Consider the following 22443-nt stretch of genomic DNA (forward strand, 5'->3'; position numbering starts at 1 on the left):
TTTCAGGATGGGAATGGGTCTTACCAGTATTTTGCACAGTGCATTGCACATGGCTGAAAGCATCCTTCAGCACATGACTTGAGTGTCCACCATAACATGAGACACAAACAACCCCAAGTCTGACGCAAAGCTTGAAACTTTGAGCACACTTCCACAGACGTTACAGAGAAGCACCCAAGAGTGAACAAAGATTTCCAGGATTCCTCCACCTCGCTCTTTCCAGGAGGTGAAGATAGCGGATGTCTTGGCTCCTCATCCTCCCTGAACTTCACCGGTGGTGCAGCATCTCCCTCTGTCTCTCTCCTGCTCAGAGGTTTGGTCCTCTGGCAACCAGTGAGTAGGTGTCTGATACATTTTTTTCAAACTTTATGGCAAGGATTGCACTTTGTTAATACTGCCAGACATATATGATAGCTGTCAAGCTGGTGAGTTATTTTAACACTTGGAGAGCTGGCTCTGAAACAGTCAGGTAGCAAACTGCTAATGAAAAAGATAAGCAAATGAGTCAACTCAAGCATGCTACACTGTCTGTCTTAGTGTTGCTTGGTACGTCTGGAAAGAAAAACAAGTCTTTCTGTTGGCCAATTTCATTTTTGTAACATCCAAATGTCTTCCTGTAATTCATTAAGTAACCTGACTCACATCTCTGCCCTGGGGCTCACTCTCATTTCCAGGGAGAGAATTGCAGGTGAAGGGTATTGTAAGTACTGGGGGTTTTATTCATCCTACACACTTCCAGTTCTCTTCTGTGGAGTTTTTCTGCCAACTAGCCAGAGTTTTTGATAGAGACGGACCTACACACACTCAGAAGGGAAGAAGTGTCTGAAGAATATTATTCTTTAGTAGAAGGAAATGCTTAGAAGAGTTGTATACACTGTATGTGCTTGAAAATGAACCATTTAATGCAGAAGTTGGTCCTCACTCAGGAAAGAGGCCATTACTAGTATGATTTGTTGCTCATCTGCTTTACCACAGTCTTTTTCTCCAAACAACGGCATGATCCAAGTGAAGTCTTCATTAAAAACAAAAAAAATCTATAACAGAGGCCAAAACAGAGGGTAACTAATATAGGAGCACCACCTTATTAAAGGAAACAAATTAGCTTTTTTTTTGTCATATTAGTCAACTGATAACTCATTCTGCTGCAGTAACTGGACATTCATACATCAGACGGAGCATTCTGAAGCCTAAATTCAGACAAGAAAGAAGCTCAAGAAGGAAGCATTCATCTATACTGCTAAGACAAATACTCCCGAACAAATTAATAATGGCGTAAGGAGAAAGGGGCAATATAATTATTATTCCTTATGTTTTTCACTTTTTACGCAGAGGCTGACACTGGTTTAGTAACAGTTTAAGTTAGGATGGGGTGTCCCTTCATAAAATTAAGTAGCCTGAAAAGAGAATACATTTGAAAAGCTACTCTAAAGCTGTAAAAGGAAATGTGTTGCAGCTGGTGCAGGTGATCATCTTTTCATCCAGACTGCCATCCTCTTCTTGTTTGCTTCCCTCCTACATACACATATACATCATTGTTAATTTTAAAAGGACATATCTTTGAATGTATTCTCTCTGCTGATTCTTTACTACCTCATCATTTCCATCCATCAGTCATGAAAAGACAGGAAAAAAGATTTTTACACAAAGAAACAGATATTAAGCTTTACGTGACTGTGATGATTTTGAAAGACAGTATTCCCCTAACCACAGTTGTTGACAATTACAATATGTTTGTTAAAGCATAATTATGACTTGATTGTAAGTTTAGATTTTGTAATAACAAAAATAAACAAAAAAGATGTATCTACGTATTGTAATTGGCTGATCATACAAATACTTATTAAATATAAACACATATGCTTTTGTAGATTTGTTAGAAAGATTCGTTAATTGCTTAATGAAAGATGTCTTTCAGATACTAATTCCTTCATTTAGTTCAACAGATTAAATTTTATATGAGGAGATATTAGCATGCATGCAATGAAGTGACAAGGACAACTAAAAAGCTTAAAATGTTAATGGATGAAGTGCAGCTCTCTCAGTTACTCTAAACTAAAAGCTATAATCTTCATTACATGCACTAAAGATCATCTTTTCCCTTGCTTTCTGCAGAGATAAGACAGCTATATTTAACACAGAAACGAACACCACAATATGTTTCGATTCAGCTGCTGTGTTTTCATAATCATAAATAAATTATGAAAACTTTAAACAGTGCATGAGTGATTCCGCATAGAAAACAACAACAAAAAGGCAATTAATTTTTATAGAAGAGAAAATTGATAGTTGACATCTGAGCAATCCAGTCGCCCCTATATTTTACTCCAGTAGCTTTAGGTAATTATATTCTTGATAAACTCTCTTTGCAATGTGCTTGCAGAAAAAAAAACAACCAAACAACAAGCCCAAACAATTGACTTGACTTACTAAGGCACTACAGGGTTAATGTCAACCATTGCTGCAAAAAGGCAATTACTAGCAATACCGACAGTCCAGAGCCTAATTTTTTCTGTAGACTGGAGTTCAATCTGGCATCATCTTTTCTCTTTCCCCAGTAGGGAGCAGGGAGCCCTCTAGCTTCCATGCGGGTTTCCTACTGTGGTACATATTGGCCAGCATACAGCTGCTCTAAACAACTATTTGCATCTACAATGCGGTCATCCCACCACCTTCTTTTCAGATCAATATGATTGGGACAAACAATAGTTTGATTTTGATTGCTCTATAGTACGCTTGGGTAGAGCCTCTGAATACAAGCGAATCGCTCAGAAACAATGGGCTGGTTCATCATCCAAAGCGTCCCTTTTCAAACAGCTGCCTCTGCCACACTCACCCTGACAAACGTCCAGAAAAACAGATGGTTTCAGCATTCATGGGCAGTTTAGTGAAAGCCCTAGAGTCAACTATTCAAGACATTTTATCATCTAGCTGATAATAGAGCATTGCTTGGAGATAAAAATTAAAAATACATTTAAAAACTCTATTAATTCACACCCACGTACAGCTCCCCTTGCACACACGGAAAACAACTTCCCTGTGCCCTGTAATGCTGCAAAGTGCAAGCACTAAAGGAAGCTTCACTCTTAATCCCTTCTGTGGGATAACCGCATCGCTATGAAAAATGACAATCTGCGGGTAATCTCACAGACCACATACACTGCAATACTCACAAACAAAAGCAATGAATTGGTAATTGAATGGGAAGTTTAACTTTGAGCTGCCTGGGGTTTGCTGTGGATTAAATCAGGTCCTGCTTTTTTTTTTTTCTTTTTTCTTTTTTTCTGGGGGGATGAGGAGCACTGTGTATCTGTCTGAAATTCTGAAATACAGTGATTTTTTTTGCCTTTTTTTTTTTTTTTTTTAAAGCAAACACAAATGCTTTCAAGGCATTGTACTAGGAAAGGGACAGGACGCATCATGATACACATTCTGCTTGTGCCTACAGACAATCACATCATTTTCACTCAGGTCACAAGCATTTGCAGCCTCTAAGGCAGAGCAGCTGCGGTACTAGAAAGCTGAGGGTCTTTGCTCCCTTTAACATAGCTGTGCCACACCTTGGTCTGGAAGGACATGAAGGACAGGCTGAAGTGCCGCCATGACCACAGCTCCTCAGCCCCACCAGCCACACAGCCTGACCTAGGGATGACAAATGGGTAGTATTATCCTTCTGGGATGCCTGGGCAGTACTACCTTTCACAGGATGTAAAACCATCTTCACTTGCTCCACAAATCCCTATGAGTTTAGGGAAGCATAAACTCCCTCAGCCCATGTTGGAAAGTCTAATTCTTCTTGAGGCAGGATAGGAAGATTTGGCTTCTAGGAAAGAAAGGAGTTATATTAATTATTCCTTGCTCAGAAGCTTACGAAGATTCACTGTCTACTGATCTATCAATATTTTGTTAGTGACCATACAAACTTTCTGCAGCAAATGTAAATGCCACACCTGGCACTGCATTAGTCCACTGAGCTGAGCTTCTACACAGTTAATTGGGACGAGATTACTGTAACTCTGCCTTTCAGCAGAGCGTAAAGGATTGAATCCTGCAAATGCTGGGAACTTTTTGGTAGGTATATGTAAGTATGTGTAATACAGCTCTACAGAAAAGCAGAGAATCCGAAAGTAAGAGCCAGCAAATATTTTTGCCAATGCCTCAATATCTAATACAATTCAGCAGATGTATCTTTGAATTGAAAAATACACATAAAAAAGAAAGAAAAATATTACAAATAACTGTAAATGTGGCATTATTTCCTTCTTAAAAAATTTACTTTCTCAAAAATTGTTTTCACTCTATTGCATTTCAATTCAGGAAAAAAATATTCTGCATCCAATCAGAAATCTCCAGTGAGCAAAACTTTACAGAAGTAAACTGCAGAGAGTTGAACACTGGCACCAACCTGTCAAAACTATGATAGTTAAATCCATGTTGTCACACAGAAAAACAATCATTGTGTATCAATCAGTTTTTCTCCACATGACTAATGATGTCAGTTCCGAACACTGGCTTCTCTCCCCAATAAACTCATCTTCCTTGCTGCCTCTTGCACAGGGAGACCCTCTAAAGCCACTCCAAGTATCTGCTTCCTCTTCAGATCTTTTCAGACCTCTCTGCTATGGCACCTCCAAAGATGACTCTGCTAGGACATCAACTTATCGTGTCTGAGAAGAATATGTAATTCAGATAGCCAATAGTACAGTTAGGACTAAAAAAATACAGGTTTCTCAGAGACCTCAGGGGAATGTCTAGACCCTCCTTCTGCGTAAAAGGGGTAAGGGGAATAAATATTCTAGGCAAACTTAACCCCTTCACCCTTTCCTTTTAAACCATGCTTTTAAAAGTCTTCATTTCCTCATGATTTCTTTTGGAAACTCTCCAATTTATCTACATCTTTCTTTATACACAGTCCCCAAAACTGGATGCAATACTCCAGCTGAGGCCTCACCAGCACCATATGGTGCAAAATAATTACTTCCCATGTCTTACACATGACACTCCTGTTAAAGAATGCCGAAAAAAAGAGATTCTTTATTTGCAATAGCATATCCTTTGTGAGTTATATTTCACTTGTGATCTCCTAAAACCACAGACACTTTTCTGCCTTCCAATTACTTCCGCATTTTGTCTTTGTGCATTTATCATATCTTTTCCAAGGGGTGTATTTTGCGCTTCTTTATCGAATTTCATCTGCTTTATTTTTATCATGGCCTCTTAATTTAAATAGATCCTTTTGAATGGATTCATCCCTCCAAAGCATTTCAACCCCGCCCCCCACCCCCACATTGTCTATGTAACAAAAAAAAACCAACCAAACAAAAAAGTGTATTTTCTCATTAACATGTTGAATGATGGATTTGAGAACAGAACTTTCCCTGGAAAAGACTAGTGAGTGATGCCAGGTGAGCTCCCCTTGGAGGAGGAAAGAGCACCACCAGTAACTTCTCTTTGAGAACACTTTTTTCAACTGCTTTGCAGCCACTTATGGCAATTTCATCTAGGCCATATTTTTCCAGCTTGCTTATAAGAATGTCATGTTGGACAGCGTCAAAAGCCTCACTTTAGTCAAGATACATCACATCTCCTGCTTCTCTGTTATCTACTAGGCCAGTTACCCTGTCAAAGAAGGAAGTGAGATTGGTTTGACACAATTTGCTCTTGACAAATTCATGCTGGCTGGTTTTTATCACCTGATCATTGTCTAGGTGCTTATGAATTGTTCTAACATCTCTCTGGGGGATCAAACCAGGGCCAAACTGGGACTTGGCAACTGGAAAAAGGAGTACCCAGAGAATTAGTGACAAGTCCTAAGCCTGACTTTCTTCAGCCCTGCCAGGCTGCTTCTGTTTACATTAAACATAAGTTATGCTTTATGATCAGACAAACAAAACCTGGCCACCTTCTGCGGTAGGACCATCTTGCAGTTAACCACTGTAGCTTCACCACATTGCTACAGTGCAAGAACCATTTAGAAACACTTGAGCTAATTCCTGTCCCAGAAGCTGCAGGGCTTAAATCCTACTCCCACATTCTCCACTGAGGCCAAGACTTGGGTCTTACATCTTGGGATGAATTACCTCAGACTTCTGCTGCTTCAGAAGTTTAGAGCTGGCTTTACATCTCCTGATGACACGTCATTGCAGTATGCAGACACATACTTCGTTTTCTAGCACATTTAAAATGTTAACACTCATTTACATTAATGGAAGCCTTCATGCTGCTTGTTAACAGTCTTTTGAAACAGGCTTCAGGACACAACATTTATCATCTATCTTTGTTTTCATAGTCTCTCTCTGAGAAAGGTCCTGACCTTGTTTGAGACTTTGGATGGTACTGCAACAACAATAATAGATATGACAGGAAAGTCGTAAAACCCTGCTCAGCTTACAGAATGAGAAGAAGTTGGGAAATCACAAGATTTTTAGCCAGAACAAAACAAAAACCCAAAACCAACAAACAAAAACCCACTCACAAGCAGACAAACAAACAAAAACTCAGCAATCTGGGAACATTCTGTTGCCAAAAAATGATAAAGAAAAAGAAAGCCCTTTCCCCTTTTGTTTTGCTTCCAGTTTAATGTTTTCCTGGACAGCTTTCCTGGTTCTTTTTATTTTGCCAATGTTCAAGTGAGCTCTTCCTCAGGCACAAGTTTTTATGCAAGGGACAATAAGAGATTATTTTCTTCCTCCTTTCTATCACTTCTTCTCGGGCTTCCCCTTACTCTTCCTTTTTATCCTGCTCAGTTTCCAATGCATTCATCCTCCCCAACAGATACACCTCTCATCCTGTCATGCATTTTTTCCTGTCGTACTGCATAGTTCCAACTTCTTAGTTCCCTTCAAAGTATTCTTAACCATATAAGCTTCTACAGATGTACTAAACTAAGTGTTGAACATCATCTTGCAGTTGCATCTGGGTTATCTCAGTTCAGCTGCCCATACTGTTGTTTCCATTCATGTCTCCTACAACACATCTCACCATTCACATCAGGGAGATTAAAGAGCATCAAACAGAAATAGCACGAGAAGGGCTATGGAAACAGCCAGTTCAGCACCTCTGAAGACAAACAAGTGTAGATGAAGAAGACCGAGCACAAGAATCTACAGCACAGAACATGGCTTCACCAGAAAGAAACAGTCCTGAAGGAGATTGTACACCTGCTGTGGTCATGGCTCCTCCTGAGCTTTATTTAGATAAGTGGGTTTGCAACCGCTGGAGACCCTAGGTGGTCCACATATAATTTCTAAGGAGGCTATGGTAGACAGCCAACATATGCTACATGGCAGCTTGCATGCACCAGGGTCCTAAGCTAAAAAAACAAAACCAAAAAAAACCCAACAAACACATAAGCTAAAACAGCAGTCCTGATTTTTTAAGATGGTACTGAAGATATTCAGTAAGACCTTGTTTCAGTACTTCTCAATGAAAATATTCGATTTACTATAGAGCAGGCCAATCCTGTTCCTCTCTGCTTCCTCTATGGCCGTCTGTTTATCTTGTTTTGAAGACACAGTTTCTTGAAGGAGAAATTATTTCCAGCTTTTACTATGCTCAGCACCATTGTAATAATAAATAGGTCTGCATTTATAAGCAACGCTAATAACACATTAGATTCTCTAATCTCGGTTTACTTTGTGAAAATAGAATGTGTAAAAACTTCACTTAAGAATTTGTGTTAAAAAGTACGGTTTTCTTTAAAGTCTGTTTCATTGTTACTCTGCTTAAATGGATTTTCCTCTGCTTTTGTGACAGCCTTGCAGTCCAACACAGGAGACAGAAGTCATTAAAGAGGAAAATTTAACACCAGAATTACAGAAACTGGTAAGATAACATAGAAATAGGAACATTTCCTGAAACTACTAGCTCTTTTTTTAATGAAATGATTAGGTTTCAAGTTGATGTTGTCAGTGCAAATAATCTTACAATTTACACTACTGCAGTTTCAGTATCTCAAGTCAAAGGAAGAGATTTTAAAGGAAAAGGTCCTTTTTGAAAGCTTATGCATTGAAACTTCGAAAGTTATTTGTTGTCTTGATGAAAGTTATTGCATTATCTACAGAAATATCTTCAGATCCATATGACTACAAATATTTTGCTACAGTGTCATCACTGTAACAGAACAATAAATGGTAAAGTTTTAGATTTTCTATCCTAAGTGTCATGAAATCCAGTCACCTAAAAGCATTAAGTGCTAAGTTCGGTTTTTATACTCAGCATTTCACAGGCAACAATAACACTAAATCATTCAGCGGTTAAGCTCAAGATTAGAATAAAGTATGTCCTGTAAATTCTGTATATGATATAGGCTGCATATGGACAGTTCTTCCATCTGCCTAGATGACTACAACAAATATACAAGTAGATAAAATTGCAGTTAATTTAGTAACATGTACCCACATGATAGCAAGTCCAATTTTGATTGAAATAATTTGAAGGTTCTAACATTTGCATTTCTTCAATCAGCTTTCATTTCTTACAGAGATTCATCATCTCAGTATCTAGCTGGATTGCGTGAAAATATGGACCTCCATTAATTTCTAGAATGAAAAACTGAAACTAATCCCAGAGACCATCTGGAAGGCACGGGCATCATAAAAATTCAGCTCCTTGCCTGTTCTTTAAAAAGAACAAAAGTACAAACTTTGTTTTATTTTTGGTTACAAGTGCAATTCAAGGACCTCTGTACCTCAGTCATATATGCCTAAGCCATGGTTGTAATGAAGGCAACGTGGCATCCAAACTAGGAAGCCCAAAGCCTATGAAGTTGGAGCTGGTGGCCAACACTTTTCAGAACACTCACTTCTACTTGAAATACTTCTGAAATGCAATGAAGACTTTCTCATAATGGATACAGAAAGGACAGAGTGAATGTGAACTGCATATTTTGGGAAAAATTTTCAAAATATTTTTGATCCTAATTAAAGGTATCTATGTGAATATCACCCTTGCCAGAAAAAAAGGAACTGTCAAGCCATAGAAATAAATGGTAGATGACATAAGCCTTATCTTATGTTACTGCTACTTATATGTGTAGCTTCACCATAGCAAGTTTGATCATACACATAAATAAGACTTCATATATGCTTACACACACTTTTACAAAGGTTAACAAAAATTTCTCATCTTTTATAGCAACAACATGTCATAGAATCATAGAATACCAGGTCGGAAGGGACCTCAAGGATCATCTGGTCCAGCCTTTCTTAGCAAAAGCAAGGTCTAGACAAGATGGTCCACCACCTTGTCCAGCTGAATCTTCAAAGTGTCCAGTGTTGGGAAATCCATCGCTTCTCTGGGAAGATTATTCTAATGGCTGATTGTTCTCTTCTGAAAAATTTCCCTCTTGTGTCCAATCAGGATCTCCCCAGGATTAACTTGTATCCATTATCCCTCATCTTTTCTGTATGCTTTGTAGTTACTCTTCCATCTGCTTTGTAGTTACTCTTCAAATACCAGAACATGGTGACAAAGTCTTCCTTAAGCCACCTTTTCTCAAGGCTGAACAAACCCAGTTCCCTCAGCCTTTCCTCATGTGGCGCCTTCCCAGGACTTTTATCATCTTTGTGACCCTTCTCTGGACCGTCTCCAGCCTGTCCACATCCCTTTTGTGTAGCAGGGACCAAACCTGAACACAGTATTCCAGGTGTGGCCTGACAAGCACTGAGTAGAGCAGGATAATGACTTCTTTGTCTCTGCGGGTGATGCCCTTGTTGATGCAGCCCAGCATCCCATTCCCTTTCTTAGCCACAGTGTCACACTGGTCACTCATATTGAGTTTGTTGCCCACCAGGACCTCAGGTCCCTTTCCACAGAGCTGCTCCCCAGCTGGGTAGATCCCAACCTGTGCTGGACTCCTGGTTTATGTTTTCCCTGGTGCAAGACCTTACGCTTATCCTTGTTGAACTTCAAAAGGTTTTTGTAAGCCCACTCTTACAGCCTATTCAGGTTCCCGCAGGGTGGGTCTCTCTTCTGAAACGTGCACTTCCCCACTCATCAGCAAACTTCATCAGAGTACACTTGATCCATCATTCAGATCACTTATGAAGATGTTAAACAGTGTTTGGCCCAATGTTGATCCTTGGGGCAGCCTACTCATGACAGGTTGCCAGTTTGAAAAGGAGACATTTAGCACCACTGTCTGCATACAGCCTGTCAGCCAGTTCCCCACCCACCACACAGGCCACTTGAGTAGACCATAACATATCTGCTTCCCTAGGAGGAGGCTGTGGGAAAATGTGCTGATAGACTCAGAGAAATCCAGGTGGGCAATGTCCACCACTCGCACACCGTTGATGGAACAGGCTACTTTGTCTTAGAAGGTGATCAGGTTTGTCAAGTGCGACTTGCCCTGCTGAATCCGTGCTGGCTTTTCCCAGTCATGTGCTTCAACTGACTTGTGATAGCTCCCAGGAGGATTTGTTCCATAACTTTCCCAGGGACTGAAGTAAGACTGATGGGCCTATAATTGCCTGGATTCTCCTTTAAGCCTTTCTTGTAGACAGGGTGACACTATCCTTCTTCCAGTCTTTTGGGACATCTCCCGATCTCTATGACTTCTCAGAGGTTATGGAGAGCGACCTCATCAGCCAGCTCTATTAACACCCTTGGGTGGATATTGTCAGGGCTTATCAATTTGTAGGGGTTGAGCTCCTGTTGTAGTTCACATACCAACTCTTCCTCCACTAATGGTGGCTCTGTGTTTGCATCAACCTGGGTTTTTGTTCCCAACACCTGGGGCCCAACAGTGCTGTATGTCTTTAGCATTCATTCTCTTTAAAAATAAATCTCATTACAAGACCTTAGAAGTTGTATACCAAAAATGTGCTTTAAAAATCCACTTTTATTTTTTTCTGTTGAGTTAATCAGATATGACACTGATTTTATCCTGTATTCAGAACCTGTTAGGTATTCTGTCCAGCTGAAATACAGACACTGTTTCAATTACAGAGGAAGACAGGTAGAAATTAAAAGAGGCATTGCTCCTTTAGGTTTAAAGTAACCTGGCTAGTCAGATCTCCAAGAAGAAATCTCTGTAACCAAGCTTAAGATTTAAACAATCATGACTTCCCAGAGTGTTTCCAGCCCATTAGTGATACAGTAGTTCACATCAGAAAGAACTGCTGCATTTTACAGAATTCAGCAGAGAAATGATTCCTCTCTAGTACTTGGTAGCAGCAATATTTCAGGGTTTTTATGCCATGGTTTTTACAATCTAAACACAGAAATTAAATGCCTGTAGTCATAACTCATATCCTCCAATTGCTTTAAAACGGACATTTAGCTCCTCAAAGGGGTTGACAATTTCTTTTTAAATTATAACTGCTGATTTATATCACTGTAATATGACAAAGTAGACTTACATTCCCCAAATCTAAAGATAGAACAAATATTCTTTGCATACAGTAGCGGGCAAAGGTTCTTCAGAAATAAAATATGCCTGCCCTCTACTGACCATCTAAGAAACTCTTTTTAAAAATTATTTTAAAACAATATTTGCACCAGTTAAATTTTTAATCTAATTTTAAATTTAATTTCTATCCTCATTTTAAGTTTCTTATAACATCATGTCTCCAAATTAGATTTCCAGTCTTATGTACTTGTTGCATCGCTCCAGAAAGCTCAAAGCCTGTCAGTTTGCACAACATGATACATGTACTCAATTTTTTTTTTTTTATCCACTGGTCTCCTGAGAATATCAAGATGAGAGAATGGAGTAGCCCACAGTTTAAAAACTGCCTGCCCAGAATTGTTAATGTAAAAGACTCCTTTTTTTGCAGCAGCTGTTACAAATCAAGAAGCAATTGTATGTTGGACATTCATACAGAATGAGTTTTATCCTCAGGAGAGCTTAGAAAAATAGAAAAGCGTTTGCAAAATTCATTGGATAACAATTTTCCAGGATATTTTTAATCCAGTTTGAAACACTGTGCACATGTGCTATCAGAATGACCAGTTTTCAAGAGTTACAAGAAAAACAAAGTCCTGGCTAGATATATGTGGCTAGTCCTGGCAGAGACATGTGAGGACACATCTGGATTATCCATCTCCTTTTGAGTCGCAATTTGTCTAATCTGTTTTCGACTTACTTAAAATGAGATGCTTTAGAAGTGCTTCCTTACCCCAAATGTACATGCAGTCAGATGAAACTCCAGGAAAGTACTCTGCATTAATATTTACACTAACCTCAAGCTAATACAACCCACACTGAGGAGTAACAGGAACAAAGGAAATAATCCTCTCCTAGCAAATCCAAGGACACAAGCTGCTTCAAAGCACAAAAAGGAAGAGTTAAGGCCAGCAATGATTTTACCCTTGGACTCTGGGGATGAATGGCATTCCAGATAATGATCTAACCACCATTTCTTTTGGTCTAGGTAGGACCACTACTGGCCCCAGCACAAGCCAGTGTTAACTGTTGCTGTTTTCAAAAGCTTGCAGAACTTGCCTGTGCACAGTCCATATGATCAAGCTCGGCTATGAGCTCCAAACACAGCAATTATTCCTGACCGGTTCTCCATGTGAGCACTCAAGGATAAGAAAACATCTAAATGGAAAGTTTATCACCTGATCACACAAACAGGACCTTAATGTCAGGCTCTCCAACCCTGATGGTGATTTTAACAGTGATTTCAATAAGAGCTGACCCAGATCAACTCTTAAGTGCTACTAAAAGCCAAAGACTAAAAACCATATAATTAATCTATTGCTCTTACTATTGAAAACTCATAGTTATTCACTAGATGTAGTCCTGTACTTAATGCAGGACTAATACATTGTGCTTTCCTTTCTAGATGAATGCTATGACTTTACATATTCACCAGCAAGTGGATCCATTCCAGTCCATGTTTTCATCAGGCTTTGAAAACGAGTTGGTATCTTCAGAAACTGTGGAATGAATATAGGCACAAAACTCTGAACAGGCACATGAATAGCTCTGGGATAGATTAGTGGAGAATTTGAACAAAAAAAAATCCATTGAAGAAATCATTTTCTTTTCCTATGTATATCCCAAACTGTGCTATGTAAATAAGCTAAGAATAAAAGCAACAGAAGTTGTTTGTTTTAATAAGCCATGTAGATAGCTTGCCCTTTTCTGAATATATATCTCTCTCTATGGTATACTAAGACATAGAGAATATGTAGAGAGATATATTTCCTCCACTTAGAAGAATAACCACACCTTTATGGAGACATGCAGTAATGATGCTTCTGCTATTGCTGCTTGACAGCTGCCTAATGCTTGTCTGCTACTGACAACCAAACATAGTTTCCAAACAGAAACTTTCCTGGGATAAATAAAAAGAAAAATCTCTGGAACTGACTATTTAAAAAATGGAATCACTGTCTCAAGAGTGAATTTTGAAGAGCAAAAACTTTTCTTATTAACTCTCCACCTATCTGGCCATTTGAATACTCTCTCATCACTGCAATTTATAGAGCCTTGTTTTGAAAAATTCCTCTACTGGGAAGCTGAGGCTCCATGAGCATCATGTAGTAACTGGAAATCAGTCCCTGTAGAAATGAAGGCAGAAAGGAGAAGACACACCAACCATTCTTATACCAGTGATTTAAAGATGAACCTTCAGTCTAAAAAACTGTAATGACAGTAGTAACCTACTGGAATTATTAATTATTAAATATTAATTATTAAAGATGAACAATATAGATTATATTTGTGTTGATTGCCTTCAGTTCTTGTGGTAAAACCAATAGTTCATGACTGAACATAAGTTTCAAATAATAAAAAAGCTTATGTTGACCAAATACTGATCATTAATAAAGTGCACGTGATCCTTCTCACACAAATCCAAAAGAACTACGTATCCATGTGGAGAAAACAGGCAGTAATTAATCCCCATGGTATTTACAGCAAAATCTCCTCTGGGAATTTTTCATCACTCTTTCCTTAAGAATCGCCGGGGCAAAAACGTTAGCATTCATTCTACCTTACACTAAAGTTAAACATGACCTTTTGGAAAACCTAACTACAGCAACACTGAAAAACTGAGTCCAGAGACATCTTCACTATCTATTTCTCTTCCATCAACTTTGCTATAGATACCATCATAACAGAGACAGATGCACAGTATCACGAAAAGCAGCTCTGAGCGCTGCCGCTGCCAGACTATTGAGCCTCACAACGTACATAAAAAAGTGTTACCCCTGAGGCAAATAAACATAGCAAACGCAGTCCTCCAAGAAATACTACACAGTATTGGAAGTCTTATGCTATATTTAAATCTCATCCTCTCATCTTAATAAGGAAATATCAACACTGCAAGAGGAAATTGCTCTTCCTATTAATTTAAAACAGGCTGTTAATTTTCACAGTAGGACTGCTAAATGCACTTTGAGGTATGCCTAATCCACAGAGCCTTGGACAGGCAGGAGGTATCTTTGGAGAAGGAGGCAGAACAGAGCAGAAAGATGCAGGTCTCTTGCAGCCATGGAAGTTTGCATTCCCTTGTCTCGGAGAAGATGTCCTCTGTCACCCTAGCACCGAGACAAGAGTCCCCAGGGTCTTGCACGGTGAGGAAATGTGAGGTTTCGCAAGCCGAGGTACTAGGGAAGAGTTAGGTATTGTCAACACACACTACCTCCTAAACAGATAGAAAATTGAAGAAGAAAGCTAATCTGTGCTCTGCAAATTTTTGTTGAACACAGATTAAAAAGAAAAAAGAAAAAAGAAAGAAAAAAGAAAAAAAAGTTGCCTCTTTAAAAACATCTTTAGCGCTTTATTTTTTTCCTGCATGCCAGGACACAAGACTAATTGTTGTAATCCTCTGTCTTTAAAAAAGATAATCTATAATGGTAGTTTCCACTTAATGTTAAACGTTTTAGTTCTGATCTTCAATTTCTTCCTTTTTCTTCTTCATTTCAGCTTTCTGAAACCATCTGCTTTCTGTTAAGATGAATTCTTAAAATCCTGTGAGCTGCTCACATGAAGTGAGTAAAAGCTGGATTTTCTAAAAGAGGCAGAGATTTGCAATGTAAACAACCTATATGCAGCTTATATCTTCATTCAGGTTTATAGCAAGTGGGTGGATACATTGCATAACTACACTTCAGAAGGGGTAATTAGGTGCTGAAATATGCATTTGCTTGTGTTGTGAACCAACTGCATGAATCCATACAAGTATGCATATTTTTGTGCTCATAACTGTGTTTCTTTACCTTCTGAAAACGTGATCTCATATGAGATCTGCCGGTTACAACATTAAGAGGGTAAATTAATAAGTGTTCAGTTGCGGTGGGCAGTGCTCATTATCTGACCCAATGCATGGGAGATGCTCTGGCCAGAGGGATCAAGCACAGTTCCCATGGCATCTCACTCTGCCTGCACAGCCCAGCCCCACGCCAGGTCAGAACCCAGTAACTCTCTTTAACAGCATCTTTAAAGTCTCTGTCTTCATAGAATCATAGAATGTCCTGAGTTGGAAGGGACCCTCCTCAAGCATCATCCTCAGTCCCCTCACCAGCAGGTTATGGACAATAACGCTCTCTAGCCTCAAATTACTGTAATGACAAGATCCTCAGGAAGAAGGTGAAAGATGATTGTAAAACATTACTAGACACTGCTTTAATAATTTTTTGAAGAAGATGAAGTATCAGTTTTATCTGCTGAGGTCATTTCAGCCTTTAATCACATCCATATCTTTTGCTCTGGCATATTGGCCTAGTTCAGCCTAAAGTTAGTGACGATGAATATTTTTAGGTACCAGAACACCAGTAAGAAATCATTTTTAGGGTTTTTGCTTTTAAGTACAGACAGTTACTTCTGTCCTCCTGAAAGCAGTAGATCCCATTTGCAGCACGATTTTGTCCCTGCACTTAACAGCATTTTCATCACCTTGGCTTAGAAGATCTCAGTAATGCTACCCAAAAGTTTAAAGCAAAGGACAAGTTCATATCTGTATTTGAACCACAGGGTTAGATAGGACCTGTAGATCTGATACTGGTTTGGAGAAGAAGGAGTACAAGAGGGATGGCTAAATTTACAAGATTTTAATTAGTAGGTTATCAAATTATCAAATGCACACATGGCAAAATGTGTCCACGTGTCCCCTTTCATAAATGATGAGCACAATCACGTCCGATCCTGGGAAGAGCCCAGCCACAAGTGGCAGCTGTAAGAGGATAATACAGCCATGTTAAACACGGCTCTCCAGAACAGAACCCTTAATGATAAAAAGGTGACATAATCTAAGGGGTTCTGGTTCTTAACCCCATTTAGTTCTGCATTAAACATTCAAAACCCAAACAAACACACAGTGCCTGAGTTATTAAAAAGCCTGTGGCGTGATGTACCTTGAGACACTCAAGAGGTTGACGGTTCAAGCACAAGCCAAAGAACTCCTCACCAGACTAACTGGTCACTGTAAAAGCACTAAATTAGGTATGTAGTTGAGTTTCAAAGAAAAAACTGAGGAACCAAGGAGGGAGGATTGTTAATAAATCTGCACTCTAATTAGGATATTGTATTACAAAATCATTTGTAAGTATATTAACCTGTAAAAACAAATTGCTGATGGCTTTATAGGTTGAAAGAAATTGTTATGGAGAACCATAAAAACAAAAAAGAGCACTCACAACAAAGCAATTTATTAGAAGTTAGGACTGCATTTTTTCCACTACATCAACAGCATACATGCTGGTATACAGATACTAACTTATGACAGCATTTACTCTTTGTTCCCTGTTTTATAAATTTTACTTTTCGATCCTTTTTCCCTCTTCACATTGTGCAAAAAAACAGTTTCTGTTCTTTTTTTTCTCACCTATACATGTTTTCATGTTTTTAGTTACAAATACACATCCTATCTCTTTGGGAACTTAATGGATAACTGGAGTATTAATGGGACTGTAACATCTGAGGTCTGAGCCTGAGCAGTGTGCAAAACAGATTTTTAACCACACTTCTGAATGTTACTTTCCATTCAGCTCCAGTTAATTCATTCATTCTATAAACCAGATTATAACAATTAGACCAGATACTATCTTTTAAATCATATATTGTATAACCAAGGTCTCTATCCAGGGGATATTCAAGAATTTTTGTAAGGCAATTTTTGACCACAAATAAATAGGTCAAAGGCCTAACAGATATTTGATAGGAGGAGAAGCGAGGATGACTTCAGGACTCAAAATCTGTAAACAGAGAATACAGAAGGAAAGTGCTGCAATATGCACTTGAGTTTTACGCTGAGTCTGAAAAACTGACCCAGGAACGCCAGACCTGACACTAAGGAGACTCTCAGATACAACATGAACACTGCGAGGAAATACACGAAGGAAGACAAGTAGGAAGAAGTAGTCCAGTGAACATGATCCTGTTGAATCAATTAGCACCGTTTTTAGGTCCTAACTCAAAGTCAAGGCTTTTCTCCTTAATATTCCTCCCATGCGAAAGACACAAATGAACAGAGAACTGGCAGGAATCTAAAGACACCGGCTGTTTAGGCATTTGTAACATGTAAGTTTGTTATTTACAGTGCATATTGCTAACACCATTGAAAAGGCCACTCTTTCTGCAGTGTTGGCCCTCCGGCTTGTAGCATCTCCTTTATTTGCTTCGTAGCATTAACACCAGCATAATTTCAGTTACTCTGGTGGAAACCATAATACTTAATACTGTTGTAGTTTTGTTTTATTTTGTTTCTTCCTAGGCACAAGCAGTCTTTCCCCAGGCATGTCCAGATAGCTGTCTGCACCAAACATGAACATCCTCTGACCTAGATCTATATTCTGTCTTCTCTGCAAGTGGAGGAGATGGAGAGATGCCATTCCTCATGGAGCAGTTTCAACACCAGAGCAGCTATCAGCAATATATATTGACAGGAAGAAGGTGAATCATTTCTTGCTATGAAAAGAACTGCTACTTTGTCATGAATTCCTTTGTTAAAACAAAGTTTCTTCAGTTTCAACCCTTTTTTAACAAGCAAAATGTTCTAAGCTGGTATTTTAGAATTTGCATAAAAGGAGACCTCTTGGACACACTTCATCATTTCAAAATATACACTTTACACCTAGGAAAATGTATCAAAGCCATAAATGCTTTGGTCAAGAAGTTTCACCCCTCTTGAATTGACTGATGATATCATATGTTCTAGGAATATTTTTATCATCTGGCATGTTGCTCGGCACCATATGGCACAGCACACTGACGAGAGAGAAAGGACTAGTTTTAAATATTATATATATATATAGGTAGATAAAAATAAATGTTACACTTCTATAGAAGTATAAAGACACTATTGCACATTTCTGTAATTCTTATTACAGTAGGGTCCCATTGTGGAAGGTACGTTTTTTGTCCTCACACTAAAATGCAGAAGTAAGAACTACACAAGTGTAGAACAGTTTCAATAAAAGAAATGCAACCCCTCAAAGAGAGCTTGAACTGAATGCAACACTTATTTTCTCACTTTGTAATGCTGCTTTTTCCAAGACTTGTCATTATTCTAATAATGACATATTAACCCTTTCTCTTGGAATTAATTTCCTGAAGTTAATTCAGGCAGACATATTTTATAGTCACTTATAATTTTAATATAGAGCAATAGCTCCAGTTCTGTCAGTACTGCAGGGGATGAAGTCTGCTGATTTTTACAAGAAAACTTTTTGAAGGGAAGCTCATGTCATTTGGCATTAGTATACATATACATTACCTCTTCATTTTTCATCATTATTTGAGGTAAAATGTCATTAATTGCACAAAATACTGTACTAAATATTTATTTAGGTAGAGATAATTATTTTTCTATTTGGCAAACAAAATGTGAAGTTTGGGTTTTTTTTTAGGTAAGGTCACTAACTAGAGGTTAAGATGGAACATTTAGCCCAGAAAATGTTCACTACTTTATAGAAAATCCTCTTTTATTTTCCTCTGTGAAATCTTTTTGATAGTTCTTGGTTCAAACTCAAATACAGCAAGATCTCATATTATCCTCTGACATGACGATAAACCAGAATGTGAAAATGTGTCTAGAGAAACAGAAGTTTAAACATACTTTATACTAATACAAAAGCAACCGAACCTTCATGACCTCCTCATCTGCTACTGTGCTTTCCCCCTTCATAATTCACCATTTTAGGAACAGGATACTGAAGTGAGCACAAATCTTATCATAGAATCCCAGAATGTCCTGAGTTTTAAGGCATCCACAAAGATCATCGAGTCCAACTCCTGTCCCTGCATAGGACAACCCCACAGTTCACACCATGTGTCTGAGGGCATTGTCCAATTGCTTCTTGAACACTGTCAGGTTTGGGGCCACGACCACCTCCGTGGGGACCCTGTTCCAGTACTCCACCGCCCATCTTCTCAAGCCTTTGAGGACATCTTTCTGTCCATTCCCTGTGCTTTCACCACACAAACATTTGTCTGTGTTAGCGCTTTTCCAAAGTACTTTTGGACAACTCAAGCCTGTAGAAGCCTGACCTCAATAATGACGTGTTCACCTTCTTCCCACCTCCAAATCCTGACCCTTTTCCCAGGCCCACACACAAAAGTTGACCCCACCTTCACAAGATGCTTGTGCATATGGGATAGTATCTTTCAACTTTGCTACTCTTCAAATCTTTTTTTAAACCACCCATGCCTACAAGTTGCAATGCACTGTCCTCCTGTCTGTCTGTCTGTCCTGGCACTTGCATGCTCCCCATCATACCACCCAGTCTCACTGATCTCAGTAGGAAAAACTTCTCGCAGTTCCAGATCTTGAAAACAGTCTATCTTCCTCAACAAATCTCCATGGCATTTAAGAACTTCAAAGAAATTACTGAGTTTGTCTTATAATTGTTCCTATTATAGTATATATGGCATTAGCGTATTACAGTAGGAAGACAGCAGAGAAAAAAACCCAAACCCGTTAGTGATCTATTTTGAGCACTTTTACAATGACGCCTGCTCCTTAGAAAGTTCAAAAGAGCTTGAAATGAATGGTTAAATGATATCCATTATTACAGTATTAATAGCAAAACAGTCTCACTTGCAAGAACTATCCCTGCCCTTGCTCCAGCCATTGAAGACCGATGGGGCTGCAGGGCAGTGCAGAGCACAGGAACCGCAGGGCTCACAACAGGCTCTGGCGATCACAGCAGGGCAGATGCCCATGTGTCTGAGGACTCCTGAAGGCTGTCCCATTGCTTGCCTCCTGCCCTGGACGCCCAGCTGGGTTCCCCAGGTCTCAGTTCTTCATGCTGGACCCTGCATCAGAAGCACGGAGGGGTGGATGCTCATGGCTGTGTAGGGTTTGCAGACCCCGTGGCCCAAGAAAGCTACAGAATGGCCCAGTTTCCTCATAGTTCCATAGCTACAGCTCTGTGCTCGAGTGGTTTGGGGATGAAAGGGTGATAAGAAGGAAACTGTGCATCATTATTTAAGATCTTCTCATACTTCAGGGATGCACTCATCCTCATGCGCATATACATTACATGAAATAAAATTATTTTGCTGTGAGGGGCTTCTATTTGGATTCCAGGCAGACAGTTAAGAAACACCATTAGAGTTTCCATCCCTTATCAACACTAGAGATACCCTGCTCAAGACAAAGTAACTATGCAGACATACATAGATGAAATAAGTCTTTGGGCTGGAAGCTGCTATTGCAGTAATCAGTAATTGTGTCCTGGATTATGTCCAATATGGACAATTCTGAAGTCAACAGTTTTAAAGAACACAATTTTCAAATGCTACAGGAAAGCCTAATAATTGTAACTCAGAAGGGCAAAATCAGAAAGAGAAAATGGGAATGAGATTCAGAATTCTTCACGAGGATTTAGATTTCTATAAGATAAAGCACCAAAGGTTGGAAAACTATGCAACCTGAGTGAGTAAAGAACTGAAAACAATATTTACTAATGAAAACTAAGGACAGAAAGGGATACCCTATGGATATAATGGAAAAAATATAGTCTTGCCTTAAAGATTATACTTTCCACCCTTTACTTCTAATGGATATTCTCTTTTGCATTTAATAAACCTCGGTAACAGCCTCTCTCAATGCCAGAGTCAATTAGTTCATTACAAATGAGTAAGGGCAATTGGAGCCCTCACAGGGAAAAAATCAAAACATGGTAATGTGGTTGGTAGGACTAAAGATGAGAGATGAGAGAACAAGCATATTAGGGACAGTGGAAACTACGAAAAGAAGGAAAACTGAACTTTGTAAGAAAGTATATTGTCTTCAAAATAGGGGCAAGGATATTGGTAATCAGCCTCGGGGATGGGGGGTGTAGAGGGGTTGGAATTCCAGCTGTCAGACATAAATAAGGTTTTAGCCCCAAAACAACCTCTTACAAAGACACCACCTCTAAAGAGGGAAGGGAATCAACCAGAACACAACTAAATGAAGGAGCTTGCAAAAACTCAGTTAATCTTAAGTGAAAAAAATGAGCCTTAGCAGGCTTTTATCTTAGAGGAGAAACACATAGCAACCACCAGTGACAAGGAAATGACAAATCCTGGTTATAAACATGGTATTTTAAACACAATGATGAGGAACAAAAGGAACTGACTACCAGGAAAGCCAGGAGGATGGTCTGGAAGATGCATACTCTCCAAAGATATGTTGGCATGACACCGCCAAGTTAAATGTTAATGCCCACTTCAAGCAAAGGGGCAGAGTAGATGCTCTCACGGGCCCTCGGATAACAAAATCAAACAGATTGTGTTCAGAACAGGCCTAAGCATAACATGGCAGCAAAAAACATCTTCTCAACAACAGTAGCTGGAACAACAGCCCTCTATCTAACATTAATCCTCAAAGTAATTTGTCCCGAGTGCCTCTCCCTGCCACAGAGCTCGCCATTTGTTCGGTTCTCTCTCACTGTGGCTAATAAATCCCATTATCTTTCAAGTATTTTCTCCTGACCACTTTTTCACCATGCTCCAGGGATGTTCAAGTCCCTGCACAGGCTCTAGCCACCATCTAGAGCTTGCATTAAAGATCACCAAGCACTTAAATACACAGCTTAGTCTCTAGTGTGCATTTACAGAGCAGTCCAAATGAACCCAAGTTATCCACATGATCATCTTAACTTCAGCATTTAAGGAAGGATTCAATAAACAGCAAGTGTATCTCAGCAGGTTTAGCAGGCTTGAAAATCTGGCCTCTGAGGATTATTTTTTCTATAATGGCCTCATTAAAATAAAAATTAGGCTTCTCTACTGGCTGTTTGTTCTTAAACATTTTCTGTAAATATTAACATCCAGAAACAATAGCCAGAGTCAAACCTTACCACTTCTAGAATATTTGGAAGGCTACCAATATAATTTTACTATAAAAGGTGATTTTATTTATCTTTGATTTTTCAGCCTTAGGAAGAAGTCACTGTAGACAAGATTTTCTCAAAGTAGTTAGTGCTTGAGAAGCCTGTTCTTTAATTTTCATAACTTACCTTAGCACAGTTAAGTAATGGTGGTGTGTAAACAGCTACATC

The 22443-nt window shown here is 39.0% G+C and overlaps 1 protein-coding gene across 1 annotated transcript in view; it reads right to left on the bottom strand.

The window, feature by feature from the left end:
* LOC102096682 (cytochrome P450 7B1) overlaps positions 1 to 22443 on the bottom strand; it is a 128173-nt gene that overhangs the window by 84015 nt on the left and 21715 nt on the right. The window lies entirely within an intron of this gene.

This window comes from Columba livia, chromosome 2, assembly GCF_036013475.1.
Source record: "Columba livia isolate bColLiv1 breed racing homer chromosome 2, bColLiv1.pat.W.v2, whole genome shotgun sequence".
Classification (NCBI taxonomy): Eukaryota; Metazoa; Chordata; class Aves; order Columbiformes; family Columbidae; genus Columba; species Columba livia.